Genomic DNA, 18,678 nt, shown 5'->3' with positions numbered 1-18,678 from the left:
AAGAGGGTGTAATCTAAAGTTGCTTAGTGTAGTGGAGTTGAAATCCTACGTGGTAGGTTGTGATTTTTAATCCCTTGAGCAAGGAGTTTTCCATGGTAAAATCTTGTCTAAATTACTCACTGGCACTGCACTGCACAAGGGAACTGGTAGACAACCAGGTCCCTTCATATTTCGTTTAGTGAACACATAGCCTACATCAACGGTAGAGAAGAAATGTCAAAGCTTCATCAATTCTGGGCTATAATCACCTATTTCAAATAAGTTTAAAGATTAAAGCTCTATCATACCAAGAAACTCGAACCTTCATTCCATTTGTGCTATCCGATTGTGACCAGCAAGACAGAACTGCATTACTCACTATTTGAATCTTGTAATTTCATAAGAAGCTGGAGTTTTTATTTACAAAATTAGAACTATATACCCAATCTAAAGACTTGTTAATCTTTTTGGAACGTTGGATCTGCAGAGGTCTTCATATTGAATCTAGGGAAAAAGTTCAAATATGTCATCAAACTATTAGAAAAGGTTCATTAATGCCACTCGTTAATAGTTGGGCTAAAAAATGCCACCGCCTACCATTTTGGGTCATATATGACATTATTCACTGACATAACTCTACTACTATCAGATTTTTCCACGTGGCATTATCTAAACCCTTCATTTTACGAGTAGCATATATGAGCCTTCCTTAAGTTCAGTGGCATATTTGAGCATTTTCCCATTTCTTATCTAAATCTCCATCTTTTTATTTCACGTAATAAGCTTGTAAGGACAAGTTTGCCCCTTACACTAATAACATTATTATTTTACATGGAAAATCTATATTCTCTTATTTAATTGGATTATAAATCTAATCTTATTCTACATCATTCATAATTTTCACGTGCTTTATGGCTCTTTAAATTTAAAAAGCACATAAAATTTGTTTAAGAGAAAAAGAGACTAATTTAAAAGAGAGTACACTAATGAAGTGTAGATTGGTATGAAAAGTACAGATAAATGTAACATGAACCTTCTTCAACCATTATTAACACCCCAAATTTAACTCATATGTAATTTTTCATACTCATTTACACCTTATTAGTGCACTTTCTTTTAAAAGAGCCATAAAAACTGTGAATGATGTAGAATAAGATTAGATTCATATTTCAATCAAATAAGAAAGTATAATTTTTCCATGTAAAATAATAATGTTAATTTATCAGTAAAAGGGACAAACTTGTCCTTATAAGTTTATTACATAAAATTAGAAAAGATAGAGATTTATATAGAAAAAACTCAAATATGTCACTGAACTTAAAGAAGACTCATATATACCACTCATAAAGGTTTAGATAATGACACGTAACAAAATTTGATAGTAGTAGAGTTCTATTAGTGAATAATGACATATATAACACAAAATGATAACGGTGACATTTTTGAGCCCAACTATTAACAAATGTGGCATGAATGAGCATTTTCTAATAGTTCGATAGTATATTTGAACTTTTTCCGTTGAAACATATATTCTTGTCTCGAGAAAACATCCTAGATTTTCAATATAGTTTGGAAACAAAAACAGAAATTCCATAGATAATTGGATTTAGAAAATTTATCAGTCTTAACAATTATTTGAATTTAGTATTTTTCAATTTAAGCTATCACCGTAGCCAGAAAATGAATTTAACGACATCACCTATTAAAAGCAAAGACAATCAGATATAGGTGTGCAGCAAATTATTTTACTAAGAGGGATCAATAAGGTTGTCAGTCAACATTCTACGTAACTACAGTCAAAGCGGAACTTGTTTTCTGAACCATCCAAAAGTTAATATATTATACGCTTCACTTATGAATTAAATCTAGTCTGGCTCCTACCCGTTTAATGTTCACTGCTATTGATATTTGCAGCTTAATCAAGAGTTTAGTTATTGGAAGATTTTCTTCATAGGCTATGAGTTGCATTATTCTTTGATTCTATAATATACTCAAGTCTACACTACACAAAAATTAAAAATAAAAACACGACAAAAGCTTAAACTGCTTGGATAATGTTACAGCATCAACTTGCAAAAGTAACATGTTAAACTTACCTATTTTTACTAAATAACTAAGTGAGATGTTAAGGAACAAAGAGAAATTCTGAGCTAGGCGAATCAGGTCAAATCTCAAAATCTACGCAGTAAAGGCGGATCAGAGGAAAAGCACAAAAGTTGTTATACAAGGCAATGAGGGTTGAAATTATTGCAGCACCTCTCTCCCAGTTTGCCATCTCTGCAAGTCTCATTTTTATGTATCCTCTTTCTATTTTCTTTTTTTCTTGAACTTCACACTTAATAAATTACAATGTGATCAAACGAGTAATAATTGCAAAATGCAATATTGAAACACAAACGGGGAAAAAAAGAATTCAATCTAGTTGTATCATACTTTCCTTTTGATCATTCATCTATACAGATCTTTGCTGGCTGTAGCGTAAGATCCCATGAACGTCAATGACACCAGGAGGGAATACAGGGTCTGTTGCCGCTCTCACAGAAACTTTTGATACTGCAGTAACATTAACAGGAGGGATAAACAACGCCCCAACAAGGGGTATTTGACTCAGCGGCTTGGCATGTTGCAGGATCTGTGGAAAGTAACATTATGACTAATAACGGACAAGAAACTTAGAACACAAATAAGATTTGCATAAAACCATTGCATATATCTTAAAGGAATAGAGGAGCAGGATTCGTGGGCTTAAAACCAAAATGCAATACACATCCTATTCGTTGTATAGCAGTTTGATGAGGGTTTTGATGAGGGGACACGACTGATACCCAATAGACAAAACAGAAGCTTCGACCCAAGGGTGAAAAAGTCGAAGCAAGCAGTACAAGTCATCTCCTCATTAATTGCAGCAGTATATGCATAGAAAGGAGTTCGGATGCCAGGAATCAGATGACACGTACCATCTCTAGAGGAGAACCAATTACACCTAGAGGTAGCTTCATGCTCCCAACTCGATGCGTACCATAAATAAACCCAGGCCTCAGAATTACTCCTGCAAGAAACAGAAGTCGTTATAAAGTGAGCTCTTGAACTGTGAAAACAAATGAATTACAAGTTCCAATCTTTAGTCGTCATAAGCATTTGCAATTACAAACACAAACGTACTTCCAAGGATCACAAGAGTTGGTCCCCTGTCACTCTTTGAAAATTCTTAAATTGCTAGCTAACATAAAAATGTAACGCTAGTGGAAAGACACAACTATTGGTATGACTATAATAAAGGTGAAAGCATCAACGGTGATATTCCATTAAACTATCCCGGCCATAATAGGATAAGTGTCTCTTCAGAATCTATAATTATCCATTCGGATATTTGTCCGATATAATGGATTGTAATGAGAGAAGTAACGCAAGTAATGTTATGCTTATCAAACACTTGCATGGGTACACCAATATCCTTTTCCATATATGATCATCCCCAAAATAAATGCCAGCACAAAGGGGAAGAGGGAGATGCCATTTAAGGGGAAGAAGATGGCGCCAACTAAGGAAAGAGACCAGAGAGATGAGGAAGAAGAAAACAGATAAATGGGAAAAACATGCACCCTAGCCCACCTATACTGGAAGGAATTGGTGGACAGATGGAAGTTGCTATCTCAGAGAGATGAGGAAGAAGAAAACAGAGAAATGGGAAAAACATGCACCCTAGCCCACCTATACTGGAAGGAAGACAATAGTTGTTTTGAACCTTATCCTGAGGGATAACAAGATTCTTTTCCATGCCTTTGAGACAAGACAGATGAGATTTTCGTTTTCTTTAATTCAATGCAGACTTCAATATGCTGAGAAACGTAATATAAAATAATCTAAAGCCTCTTCTGGCTACCGAACCAACCCATAGCTCACAATCAGTCCTGTTTACCATCGATAGTAAATAAAAGCAAGCTAACATGCTCCTACCCAATGGCGATAGGGGCGGATGGAGCATTATAATTTGGGGTTCAATTGAACCCCAAACTTTCGATGCGGTTATATGTAAAAATTTACTAAATTTACAATAAATAGTAAATATGAACCCATAACTTTAGAAATATAATGGTTCAATGCTAAAAAATTTAAAAGGTTGAACCCGAAGAGTTTAAATCCTAGATCCGCCTCTAAATGGCGGATCCAGGATTTTCACTCTGGGAATTCGGAAAAACCAACAAAAGCTAAATGTAAGAAATAATGTTGTCCCTGGGAATCGAACCTAGGACACTAGAGACAATTTTGAACACCTTGGACCGCTTGAACTAACCTTTTGCATTTGTTCAAGTATTCAAATCTACCCTATATATACAATGTAATTTTTTGCCGAGGGTGTTCGGGTGAATACCCTTGCCACCCTCTAAATCCGCCTCTGCTCCTACCAATACTTCCTCTTGACCCTTTCAAGAGTATAAGGACGCATGTTGAGTGATTTGCCTCTAATGGAAGGGCTCATATGGTACTAAATAAATACCAAAAATGAAAAAGGAACAGCTCTGTATTAAATAGCTTATGCGACTAAATAAATACCAAAAATGAAAGGTTGAAGGAAGTCAAGCAGACAGGTTTTGTGTATAGTGGGCACACCAGAATATCTTCTGAGTACTCCAACCTAACAAATCAAGTTAAGCAGATGTAGTTGGCTGTGGGCACACCATAAAATGGTTAGGAGAATGGCTGAAATGAGAACAGCTTACCTCCATACGGATACCTGGTCAGCAGTTCAGTTTCAGCTGCCCTCTGCATGGCACAATACAGACATGATTATCAGAAATGAACAAATAAAGAACCAAACTATTCACTTCTGAGTTGTGATCTGAATTTATGTGCCCCAAAGTGGTGGCTTAGCAGTTGAAGAGCCTGGAGCGACAACCTTAGGAACATAGGTTCCAATCCCCGCAGAGGTAACACTAGGGAATTCTCCCCATTATAGAGTATCTTTGAGTATATGACAAGAAACCCATATTTTATAGCTTCTCTTATTGCCTAAAGCACAAGTTGATGTCCACGCAATTTTAATGGAAGCCTGTTTGTTAGCTGAGTTTAAGTAGTTTCTAAGCATTGCGTGCTGAAGAGTAGTTTCTAAGCATTGCGTGCTGAAAAGCACTTTTAAGTGCTAGAGCTAATTTATGAAAAAGCAGTACGTGTTTGGATAAGTACTGAAACTGAAAATAAGCCGTTGATATGACTGTAAAAAAGTGCTGATAAAAGCTTTTTCTGTTAAAACAAACGAGATGCCGTTAGAGCTTTTTAAGGCTAAATATGAGCTGATTATTGCAACATTTCATAATTTATATTAATTCAAATATAGATTAATTTGTCTCTCAATCCATGTAAGTTACAAATTGATTAGATAAAATTATTTTTAATAAATATAAATCATCTATCTAAATTATTTTTAATAAATATAAATCATCTATCTAAGTAACATATAATAATATAATTTTGACTAAGCACCCAAAGGCCTGGCCTAGTGGTCAATGAAGAGAGTTGAAAACCGTGAGGTCTCAAGTTCAGTAAAAACACTAGGTGATATCTTTCTATCTGTTCAAGGTTTGGTGGATAGAGCTACCCAGTGATAACAAGTAAAAAAAAAAAAAATACTTGGATAGTGCAAAAAATTCATATAAAAATTACAATGGTTCAACATAACAAATACCCGTAAATTTATAGTTCAAATCTGGCAAAGCAGTAATGACAAAATTTTATTCTGAAAAGACTACCATTTTGAGATTTTGAAAAGGAACCAACAATTCCCCATGAGCATCCATGAGAGGAAAAGAAGGTTCAAAAGACTTCTATTATAGCGGACAGTTGAAAATATCACATCTCGTTGGGAGATTAACTTATAAAATTTGTTCACCTGCAAGTAGACTTTGGCTTACCTGGACAAAAGCGTCAAAGCGCCAGAGCAATGTTAAAATTTCCTAGTTCCTTACATGTTGGTGCTTTTAAGGTTTTAATTTGCAGTAATCACTAAAGTACCTCAGAGCTGAAGCATTTCAACATGATCAGATGCTACAAAAGTAAATGACAATGAGACCATACTGTAGCTATGCTATTTTAAGCTTTTATCTAGTGGTTTAGATGAGTCACACTTTCAGGCATGAAATTGAGGATATATAAAAAGCGGACGAAGATGGTTTCATAAGAAATTAGTCACATGATGATGTTGAGCTTAAAGTTACAAAAACAAATAAGAGATTGCCACATTGTAGTCCAAGAAACGTAAGGAGAAAAAAATTAAAGTAAATGGGATTAGGCCTCTTAGTGAGGAAGAGTACTTCAGAAACTAAAATATGTAAGGGATAATAAGTTAGATTACTTTGTCAAACCCGACTTTTGGCAAGTTTTGACATGTTTTGTCTTAAAAACAGTTGGCTTAAAAGCACTTTTGAGGCTTACCGACCACCAAAATAAGCCTAAAAGTGCTTTTAAGCTTAATTCAAACACCCTCTGAGTCACTTGAAAGTTTTGGGCAAATACCTTTCCCTCGTAATAACCTTGTAACAGGTAATTTGCAACACCAAAGTCTGCAGCAGAGATGTAAACAAATCATTTAACACCTGCACACAGAAATGAATCATACAGATATAGTGTCAATGACCCAATCCCACATAAATAATATTTAGATTCACCTTCTGCCTAAGTTTCAAGACTAAAGGTGCTTAATACTAGTACTTCTTTCTTCCAGTTTATGTGGAAACATTTTCTTTTGAATCCATTCCAAAAAGAACGGCAGCTTTCTATATTTAAAAATGATGTATCATAAGCCTCCCATTTTATCCTTAACGAGAAGCTTTTATAGCCACACATATGTCAGGGACTAGTTCTTTCACAAGTTTTAAAAGTCTTAAAACCACACAAATGTTGGGACATGTCTATGACCCCAAGTTTAAAAATATTCCTTTCTTTCTTAAACTCCGTACCTATTCAAGCTTTGTCACATGAATTGAAATGGAAGGAGTATGAACAGTAGAGAATAGAAACTAGCTAATTCCTTCTTGTGCAGCAGCTCTGATTGCATTTATGTTGGCTGTCCCATTTATTTTATACATGTATGAGTTAGAGCCAAAGCCACCCACAAGAGATCTGCAAAAATAATTGCTTCAGAACTTATAACTTGCACAAAATGAAAAACGCGAATGTTAAACTAGACTCATATGAAGTAATAGAGTATCTAAGAAAACATAGTGGTAGCTCACAGAAATAAACTTCATTGAATTGGATATGGTAATGGAAACTTTATAGAGAAGTAAAGAAGAATGTTGTAGGACCTTAAAAGGGAATGTTTTCCGCAGAGATATTTTCCGGCACCCAAACACCAAAAGTAAGTTGGAAAAGATTTGCCTAAAATATTTTCCTTCATACCAAACACACACCCAAAGACAGTATCTTGCGGAAACTAAAAACTGACACTGAGGAACTTATTCAGAGAGATTTTCAATGAAGAAAAGTGAAGTAAATGTTCCTGGAGATATAAAAAGCCTTTCCAAAGTCCCTCTCTCCTGGCCCGAAAGCCAATAAAATAATACTGACTTCAAAACAAAAGAAATATAAAACCTTCAAAAGAGAGGAAGCAAAATTGTACATCATTTTGCATTAGCTATCGAAATGTTTACAGAGGTAGATCTGGATAAAAGTGTAAGGCCAAAGGAAGTACATACAACGGAAGTTACTCCCTTGAGTGCGTCACTCCACGAATCAGTTGAAAGTAGGTTTCCTGTCCATAGGATATAGAAACGAAACAAAAATGATTAACATCCTCTAGCGTCATCATATCCATAACTAGAAATAACATAGATCCTCCAGCGAACAAACCAAAGCAGACATGAAGATAGCAAACCTTGATGCCAGGTCACACTGTTAGCCCAGGATTCTTGTATTGATGACCTTCCAGTTCTACAAGGGGAAGAAAATAAACTTAAGAGCAGAAAGTATGAAATCGATACATAACCAACTGCAACCTAACAAGAAGAGGGAAGAAATCTTAGGAGGACACGACGAGCACACAATTCACTCTTTGGTGTCAGAATAAACTTTCCATTGTGAAGGTTTATGCAATAACCTAAACGTTGTAGCTCTAATAATCAGGGAAAGTAAAAAGGAAACAGAAGAGTAACCTGTAAATACCAGTGAAACATTGGAAGAAACTACAGATGAAACCTTAAGTGATTTCAGGCAATCCGCTTTTACATTACAAGTTAAAGTTCTTCTGTATTTCTTTTGGTTTTGATGGAGAAATAAAGACTGTCAGGGAAGAGAATGCATAGAGGACACAAGAATGAGCGCAATAAATTTTTTAATCAATTTAATAGTAGGCTATGTTACACAACGTAGCTTAAATTTAAGTTGGTCTCATGAATGAGTGTCAAAACTTATAGGTATGACCAGTAACATCCAGGGAGACCTGATGAACTATCCTAGGGGTACCGAAATGAACATAAAAGTACATGACCCTCTAAGTCGTTTGTCACGACCCAACCCCGTGGGCCGTGACTAGTGCCCGAATTGGGCACCCGAACACAATCACAAATCCGAGTGGCAAACAGATGGCTTATACCGACACAAATATCAAACGTTGCCTCAGATTATATCAAACACATCCAGGTATATAACAGAAGCCGACAAGGCGGTGTTTCAAATTTATAAGATTTTCAGAAAAAATTTCGGCAGAGTTTCCTTTGTTTTTCGGACTATCCAAAATAACCCTGTACACAACAAATACCACAAAGGCCACACAGGGCCAACAGAACAACATATACATGTGCGAGCCGACAAGGCTGCCATAACGAGTAGAGATCATCTGAACACAACTGTGCAGAAGTAGGCACACACACAAATAAGTCTACAGACCTCTAAACAGACCAAATGAATCATATGGCGAGACAGGGCCCCGCCGTACCCATGAACGAATATATACAAACATAGTGAACAAAAGTGTATACCAAAAGATGTGCTCGGAAAGGAGAAGAGCACTCCAACAGCAAAAGGGGTATCCTACACTGGGGGATCACCGAACTGTGCGTCTGTACCTGCGGGCATGAAACGCAGCCCCCGAAGAAAGGGGGTCAGTACGAAATTGGTACTGAGTATGCAAAGCAGAATGTACAGAAAGCAAAGCTGAGACATAATCGAAATGGAAGTATCAAACATAAATGCAAATCCAGTCATATCAAGATATTTAGTTCCAAATATGTAAGTCATGCATAGGGTACAGAAGAATATGGTCGCCCGCCTGTCAATGGCGCCATAACACAGCATAACACCAGAAAATTTTCAAATCTCCGTATCCCCGTCACATATCACATCACAACATAACGCCGTATACAACACATCACCAAACATAAGTGGAACCCGACCCTCATTAGCGAGTAGCTCGGAGAACCATAACACAGCATAACTCCGGAGTATAACAAAATGCGCACGATAACAGAACCGGCCCGGGACTCGGCGAAACGAATAACAGAATGCACGAATAGAGTCGTGAGTAGTCATATGCATAAAATCATTATCATAACTCAAACATAAGTAAAATGATCATATTTGGAAATCGAAATAATAGTCTTAACAAATTCTTTCAAAAGTTTCCGAATTTCATAAAGGAAAGTCGCGGGGCCCACGGATGGTTATTTACCCGAGTCGGGCCCGCCTATAGAAAACATACATATCACATGCCATATAGGCTCCTACAAAAGTATTGAGGTAATCCAAGCATTTATGTGCAAGAAATGGCATTCAAGAATTACGAAAAATCCTTAAAGTGAAACCTGTCTATACAAAGTTCAGAAAGCGATTATTCCAAAGACGTGAAGGTTCATACTTTTATCAAATCATGCATAAGAGTGCCCAAGAATACATATGGATCATATCATGCTCGGATTTCGAATCATAGGAATTTTCTTAAGGCTTTAATCTAGCCTATGTAAAACTAAGACATGCCAAAAGAAAGGAGGTTACTTTACATACCTCGAACGCACTTCCAAACTAGCCAATCTAAGTAAATTCCAATCTACGCCTCGGGATCCCCAAGGTCTACAAATACGCCAACAAATACCAAACATTAGCTAAGGGCACTTAAACGATCCATTCCAAACTAATCATTAAATTCTACAGAAAATTCGACAACATTTCCCCTGTAAATAGGCCATCCCGAGAATTTATCTCGCTCAAAATCAACAACAACAACCACAATAACCAACCTAGCAACATCAATAATAAATTCGGAAGGCAAAATAACATTAATAGCTCTCTTTTTCATCATTCGACAACTTTCCAAATATTCAATTCAACGGCTCACATTCAAGCCACAATATAGCTCATACATTCAGTTGTCAACCCGAATTCTTACCAACAACATTCATGAACTTTCTAAACAGTTTACATAATTTTTCCAACAATCCAATAATTTAATCCAATGTGGCCGAAAACAGCCCCAAACCGAGAGCAGCCCCCTATGCCACACTTCTCAACTTCTATTCATGATTTGTGTCAACAATCCACAATGTAACGATATAATTCTCATAAATATACAAATTACGTCAAACGCACAATAAGCCTCAAATCAGTCCGCAACAATTCACCATATCATTTTGGGACATTAAACTCTCATTTCCAACATAAAAGTCATCACAACAACCATTAAAACGCTAAGCGACATTAGTGTTCTTTGGCATATAGCATGACCCATATTCATCTATCACTACACATATACATATATTGATGATTCTTAGCCATCCTACACACTACAACAATTTAACTTGCTGCAAGGAATTTATTCAACACCCAATCAAAATACCCATTTACACGGCTAACTTCAAACCCACCATATCTCACAAATTTCACCCATATTAACATACTACAACAAGCATATAACATTCACAACTCATAAAACAAGAGAAATTCTTACCTTTCTTCTTCAATCCCACAAACAGTTAGGGTTTGTGATCTACCAAACGGGTGATTTGATCGCCCCAACAACACTTCCACACTACTTAGGGACCTCAAAATAGTGGGTTTACACCAAAGAAATAATTTTGGGATGGCTTGAATTGGATTTGATTTTTTTTTGTCTTGGCCGTGTGGTTGAAGTTGTTCTTCAACTTCTTGCTCTTTTTTTTTTTTAAATGAGGGAATGGTAGAAAAGATGACTACTTGGTCATCTTTTGTGCTTATATGAATATTGTCACAAGTGTCCATGGCCCACACATGGGGTGGACCAATTAAAATTGGCCACACAATGTGTGGGACCAATTACCATTTACATGGCCACCAAGGAGTTTTTTTTTTTTTTTTTTTTGCACAACATTTTAATTCCAATTTTATGAATTGTAGTCCCAATTTTCCCTAAGTGTTCAATGCCATCAATTTCATACATGACTTATATCTCAAATTAAAATCAAATGGTCAAAAGTCCCGACTTCAAATCCCGGAAAAATCTTGGCCTTAAATTATCATAATTAATCCGAGTTGTCCCAATGTATAAAAATACGGGACGTAACATCGTTGTCGGAAACATAGTTTCTTATAAAATTTAATATGCTAAAAAAATTGGGGCCGTGAATGAAGCTATGTAAAGCTGTGTGACTAGGGGTGTCAAATGGGCGGGTTGGGCTGAAATTGGCCCAATCAAAATGGGCTGAGGTAATAAATGGGTTGGGCTAACATTGACCCAAAAGTTACTTGGGCTGAAATGGGTTGGGCTGAATTGGGCTAAAAATGGGCTGGGTCATGACCCGCCCAACTTGACTCAGTTTTTTTGAAGGGTCTATTTTCTAGAAAAATATTTTTCGCGAAAAATATTTTTCTTGAAAATTATTTTCACGGATTTTTCGTGAAAAATATTTTTGAGGAAAACATTTTCCGTGGTAAATATTTTCGAGAAAAACATTTTTCGTGAAAAATATTTCCTATCATATTAAACATATTTTCCTGAAAATATTTCCCTTCATATTAAACATACCACAAACTTGTAAGATACATGATACAAGAAACGTGTATACACAAAAAAAAAAAAAAAAAAAAAGTAAATCTCAAGCAATAAACTCAAATTTAAGTAAATCTTAAAAATGGGCTAAAATTGAGCTAGTATTGGGCTAAGATGAAGATCACTTTAAAATGGGTTATGTTGGGTTGGGCTAAAATCAGCCCAATATAAAATTATCTTGAGCCCAACCCATAAAATTTTGAGCGGATTGAGCGGGCCATCACCTTTTGGGCCAAATTTGACACCCCTACGTGTGACTATTCCATTCTTGGTCATGGTGTTTCCCAACGAAAAGGTGCCTGTCACTTAACATAATTTTTTTGATCAAGTAAATGTATTTCATTCATAAACATGGCCAAACTGGCCATATACAAGTGGTATACCAAAAAGTGAAGAATCTACAAAGGACATTATTCTCTAAAAACTCCGCCAAATCGTCTATACTGCAAATAACTTTTTGTGTGCACCAATGGGACCGGAGACTACTTCTACTTCCCAACTTCAATCTTTCCCCTTGTTTACGTCTCTCTCCCATGCCCGTATTCCTAACTTAAAGCCACATTCTGATCCATGAAGTGGAAGGGCGGGAGAGAAAAGCTCAAGGAAAATCAGACCAAGGAATTTCAAAAAAATACCTCAACAAGATACAGATGCGTGAAGTTCGCTTTCTTTCTTTTCTTCCCCTTCGTCCTATCATCCATTAGCAGCCTTGAGGGTGAACCTAATTTCCTCATTCCTTTTGTTTCTCTGAGATGTTTTACCTTCTTCATTGGTTCATTGCAACTTTTCATTTTGCTCCTCTCATCATCTAGGCCTTAAAGGGTAAATGAGTGCTTTAATCACGTGGAGTCAAGGAGTATTTGTTGTTAGCTGGAGAAATTTGGAAGAATGAGGTAGCCTGCTAATAGATTTCATTTCTCTTTTCCAGTAATGCAATTTCTATACTCTAGTCAAACACGGATCTTGTGAATGTCATGCGATGTGTGCCTTTCCATTCAACAGTCAAAGCTTTAATTCACAAAAATGGTGGTGTAGGATTCAAGGTGCAAGAGCTAAATCATCAGCTTATGATTGTTCGCCATATGAAGTCTCAGTACTTATTTCAGATATGAGGTGTGCAATAAGAAAAACATATCCGAAAGCTCAAAACATAAAAGACAAAGACAGTTTAGCTGCTAGTCTGTCGAAATAAAGTTTTGCTTTGTCTTCTTTCCTTCACTGACTTGAATGTGGCAAACATACTAATTTCTGTACTTAAGTCCTCACATAAAATAATATCCAAATAAGAAGTACAACTGCATATGTAACCACACGATTGCAGAAGTAAAACGAAATACCTGCTAACACTAGCAACAGTAAGACCACGGTCCAGAGCTTCTTTGCAGACATGTGAGCCAACAAAGCCGTTTCCACCCAACACAAGTAGCTGAAAAAAAAAAGATGTAAAAAAGTCACTTCAGAAGGCAAGAAGCTGTGGTTCAGTCCAGCTTACACTTGACCGTTAAGCACCTTCTCTGTTGGAGGTGGAGGCACATTTACTGTTTCTGCTTCCTCAACTCTAAAGGGCTCATCTGTTCTATTAGATTCAGTTGACAAAAACCGAAATTTTTTGGATGGTGCCACGCTCCTGATATAAAATTAGCAAATTAACTCAGCTGTAGTATTAGCATTCACAAATAAAAAGAGGAGAAACTAAAGCTCCATTTGACAATAAAAATGAATGGACCAAGGAATGAAGCAGAAACTGAGAATAGAAGCCAACTAACAAAATAAAATCAGCATGTAATTATTGCAAATGTATTGATAGCGTCCAGCTATTTGTATTTGAGGATTCATCAACGTACAGATTTCTAAACAACAACAATGTTGCAACCAGTGCAAATATCTAGAAATATAAGTTTAAGAGTAATGGTGATGAGAGAACCCCCTAAATTAGAACATATTATCTCAATTCTAAACATATTGCAGTTCTTCCCAAGTTCATACAAGCTGTGCGGTTGGTTTTACTACTTTTAGAACTGTGTATTAAAAAGGAGATCATGCAAAAATGAGATTCTCTTAACACGGTTACTTTTTGAATGAAAAAAGGCTGCATGCATTGAACATGATCTCTTCATTGGCCTTTTTGAGTACTCAAAGTCTGTTTGCATTTATTCATCACTTTGAAGACAATAGATGCCCAAAAAGACTTTAATGCGCCCCAAGTCTGCAACATCCTACCAATATATCTCATCGTCTTCCTAGCCTAAGCATCTGCTAATTTAGACAGCTAGGGGTAGGAATTCAGTTCCTCCAATCTTTTGGCTACTTATACTTCAATGCACCTCTAAAATGAACTTCTTGGATGATTTGTCTGACAATTAAATCAGCAGTCCTCGCGTCCTCTTCTGAAAGATCCTTTGATTTCTCTCTTGCCAAATGTAGTATACACATAACATAATCAGCTAGAGACATCCTAAAATCTTCAGCAACAGTGTTCTTCCCCTTCATGTGTGTTATTGCCCAATTCAGTACACTCTGCCAGCCGCAGCCTGTCTATTAATCGCTTGGCATTGGAGTAGTTTGAACTCCAGACACTAACAGTAAAATCACAGATAAAAAGTGATCTTATATCTTCATTCTCCTATTACGTAGTGGGTATATCAAGGAATCCACACAGCCCCAATGGGCCAGTCTACCTTTAGTAAGTAGTCTCGCATAATACAGACCAACTTCTTAAATTCCTCATAATTTTAAGTAAACATCTTTACTAAGAACTTCTCTATATTCAACAATTCAGTTTCTTGGTACCCAGACCGAAATATTTGAATAGAAAATAATACTCTGTTAGTCCAAATTGTTATCCTCCCCAGCATTTTTTCAATCAAAGGTTGGCATTGTATGATGTAAACTCTCTTGGAGCTAAGTGGCACTCCTAAATACCTGAAAGGAAAAGTACCCTTGGAGAAACCAAGAAACTGCAGGATCTCCTGTTGTATCTATGGTCTCACCCCTCCAAAATAAATGGAGCTTTTACAACATTCTCTACCAGTCCAGAGGTCTTGGAAAATTCCTGAAAGCAGTCAGACAACAGCTGCACAGATACAATGTCTCCTCTATCGAACATCAATAGATCATCAACAAAACTAAGCTGCACAATCTGTAGTTTGGAGCACTTAGAATGACACTTGAACTTAGGCTGCCTTTTCAATGTCTTCAGCAATCTGTGAGGTACTCCATGCCAAAGCCAAAACAAAGAGAAAAGGCAATAAAGGATCTCCCTGTCTCAAATCCTTTTCGGAAGGGAGCTCCTTTTTGGCTGGGAAAGGATAGAAGGCTTTCCATTGATAATGACGGAATAACAAACTGTGTCACACAGTTCATTATCTATTTTATAACTACATCAGGGAACTGCATAGCCCCCGAATTTTCTCCAAATAAATCCATTCTACAGAATCAAACGCCTTCTTCATGTCCACCTTAAGCAAGCATAAAGGGGAGAGCCCTTTCCTACCATATCCCTTAACCAATTCATGGCTGGGAATAATGTCGTCATGAATGGGCCAAATGACCCTCCGAGTGGCTGTTGTTCACAAGTATATTCATCACCTTAGAGATGATCTTATGAAGATTTGTACAACAAGATATAAGCCTGAATTCAATAATTCTGGAAGGATCGGCAACCTTAGGAATAAGAGTTACAGTGGTACAATTGATAGGCCGATACAAACCAGCAGATGTGAAGAAGTTCAAGACAACATTGTTTTGAATGCCACTTCTGCAGATATTACATACGGGGCACACCAGTTTGTAAATGCACGTGCACGCACACATGTACAACAACAACAACATAGCCAGTGTAATCCCACAAGTGGGGTCTGTGGAGGGAAAGATGTACGCAAACCTTACCCCTACCTTTTTGGGTAAAGAGGTTGTTTCCGATAGACCCTCGGCACGAGGATGCATTACCAAACAGGCTATAAAGAAAGCAAACGGCAGCAAAACAGTAAGATAGACACAGCCCATAAAGCAGCAGGTAACAAAAAAACGGCGTAAGATACTACATAAGTACTAAACGTGCACTCACACATGTGCGGGTTAATATATCCATGGTTGAGTATGAGTAGGTACATGACTCATTAGCTAAAGATGTGGTGACGGCTAAAATGCCAGTAGCACAATCGGATACTAGCCCAAAATCATAAAATCATTATTCATTAAGACAAAAGTCAGGTTTTTGTTATGTTTTAGTTTTCCTTTTCAGGGTTCTCTTGATCTTCTCTTGTTTCAAAAAGGTCTGCTCTACTTTATATGAACCTAATAAATATTGGCCTCTTAAGTTCATTTGCCTACTACAAAAAACATAATAGTATGCTATTACAATGCCAAATATTCTTTGTTATCAAACATTACGAGCTTATCATTTCCAATGGCTGGACCATGTCTTCAGAATTCTAACTCTGGCGACACAAATAAAAAAACAAATCAAGAAGTGCAAAAAAAATAACATATAAAAAACAGCGATATAATGTCCCGAGTAAGCAGGAATATGTGTATAATTTTCATAGTAAATTTAGAAGAAGAGTAGAAAAGAAATGGGAGATTAGTTAGGTGTATAAAGAGCTTACGAGAATCTGGAGAGGGAAAGTCGAGCTTGGATCAAACGTGACATTATGGATTAGCAGTGGTATAGTTTGAGACAAGAATTTGGTTTTCTTTGTTGTAATAAAAAGGTTCGTCAGAGACTGATGTTGCGTGGCGTGTTACAGCTATGACATGTAAGTGAAATATGTCGCTTCATATGTGTCTGATCTGGCAAATTTATGCCAGTTTATCTGCGTGGAACGTTTTTTGGATCTATAGTGTGGCAAATGATATGTCAAAAGTTTGTAACGTGAAAATGTGAATTTATATAGCATGGACATAATTTGGTTGTAATTTGAAAAATTAATATTTGAAGTTGTAAAAATAAGGGATAATTACATATTTGGACCGCACTAAAATATAAAGCCAATAGCTTGGATCAAACGTGACATTATGGATTAGCAGTGGTATAGTTTGAGACAAGAATTTGGTTTTCTTTGTTGTAATAAAAAGGTTCGTCAGAGACTGATGTTGCGTGGCGTGTTACAGCTATGACACGTAAGTGAAATATGTCGCTTCATATGTGCCTGATCTGGCAAATTTATGCCAGTTTATCTGCGTGGAACGTTTTTTGGATCTATAGTGTGACAAATGATATGTCAAAAGTTTGTAACGTGAAAATGTGAATTTATATAGCATGGACATAATTTGGTTGTAATTTGAAAAATTAATATTTGAAGTTGTAAAAATAAGGGATAATTACATATTTGGACCGCACTAAAATATAAAGCCAATAAATGTATATGTGTTGTATATACATACAATATACATGAATATACATATAATATACATAATTACCGTATAAATTTTGTATTATTTTGACTAGCGCTAGTAATTAACTTTGGCCGACAGGCCAAAATTGAAAAATTTCTTGAAAAATGTGTTCAAAAGTTGAAATTATATTTGAACATGAAAATAAAATTGAAATTTTGAGAATGAAAATTGAAATTTTGAGAATAGAAATTTGGACAACTCCTCAAACATATTTTTCAAATTAAAACAGTGGGCTAGTTTGACAAAGAAACACTTACATGAAATAATCTTTAAATATTATTTCAAAATTTTAAACCAAAATCTACGATCAAACGGTGCAGTGAACAAATGCAAAACGAACCAACTTTGTTTGAACAGCTAATCTTATTTATTGGATAGGAGTGTGTCCTACCACTAAAACTATCTTTCACTGTAAAAAAGTGGTCTCGTATTGGTTTAATATTTAAGAAGAACTACAAATATTTAGGGAATTCAGTTGTCGGATAACAAATTATTGGGTCCTTCTCTGGTTAATTTGGCCTGATGGGAGGTTGATTTTAAAATATAAAATAAAATAAAAAGAGTATGTATATTCATACTAAGAAGACACAACTGATATCACAAGTGAGTAGTTGCTAAAAGTAAATTACTCCAATTGACACAAATCTGTAAAAATACATGAGAATTTTGTCCCTAAAATGAAGCCTAACATGTAATCTGCACCATGTACCGCCTAATACCAAAATTTCTTCAATTTGAACGTTGTTGTAAATGGGAATACTCGTAGATCAAATTTAACATGTAGAAAAGGACTACAGACAACTTCAAAGAGTTGATTGGATAGGATGAAAAAAAAAAAGGATCTACAATGATGTCATTCATATAAGGGTCAACATTAGCTTAAAACTTCACTTATTTCCTGATTCCAAACAGAGCCAAAAGGACTGGCAGAAGAAAAGAAACTCCGTTCTTCAAAGCCCAATAGTTAGTAGGGACAGCTGCTTTCTATCCTTCAGTTACACAAAAAAGGGAGAAAACTTCTGGCTTTAGAGCAACGTCCATGGTCGATTCACCATCAAACTTTTCTCCCATGAAAAAGTCTCCCGGGGGCTTTTCATTTTGACATATATAACAACTTCAAAATCTTTGATCATGTCTGTGAAGTGAATACGGAAAATTGATTGAGAACACGGGGATGGAAGGAAGAAAATGGATCCACTTGGAGAGCTAATCAACTTGCCGTTTCAAATAACCATTGATTACTTGCAAGCCAATGAAGACAATGCAAGGAAGGAAGCCTGTGCAGTGCAGAG

The 18,678-nt window shown here is 36.2% G+C and overlaps 1 pseudogene; it reads right to left on the bottom strand.

Moving 5' to 3' along the window:
* Positions 1–2,175: 2,175 nt before the first annotated feature.
* On the bottom strand, positions 2,176–16,643 carry LOC132637299 (uncharacterized protein At1g32220, chloroplastic-like; annotated as a pseudogene).
* Positions 16,644–18,678: the final 2,035 nt, after the last annotated feature.

This window comes from Lycium barbarum, chromosome 4 (genome assembly GCF_019175385.1).
Source record: "Lycium barbarum isolate Lr01 chromosome 4, ASM1917538v2, whole genome shotgun sequence".
Classification (NCBI taxonomy): Eukaryota; Viridiplantae; Streptophyta; class Magnoliopsida; order Solanales; family Solanaceae; genus Lycium; species Lycium barbarum.
Note: the sequence above shows the minus strand (reverse complement) of the source record. Positions and strands in the feature narration are given on the sequence as shown.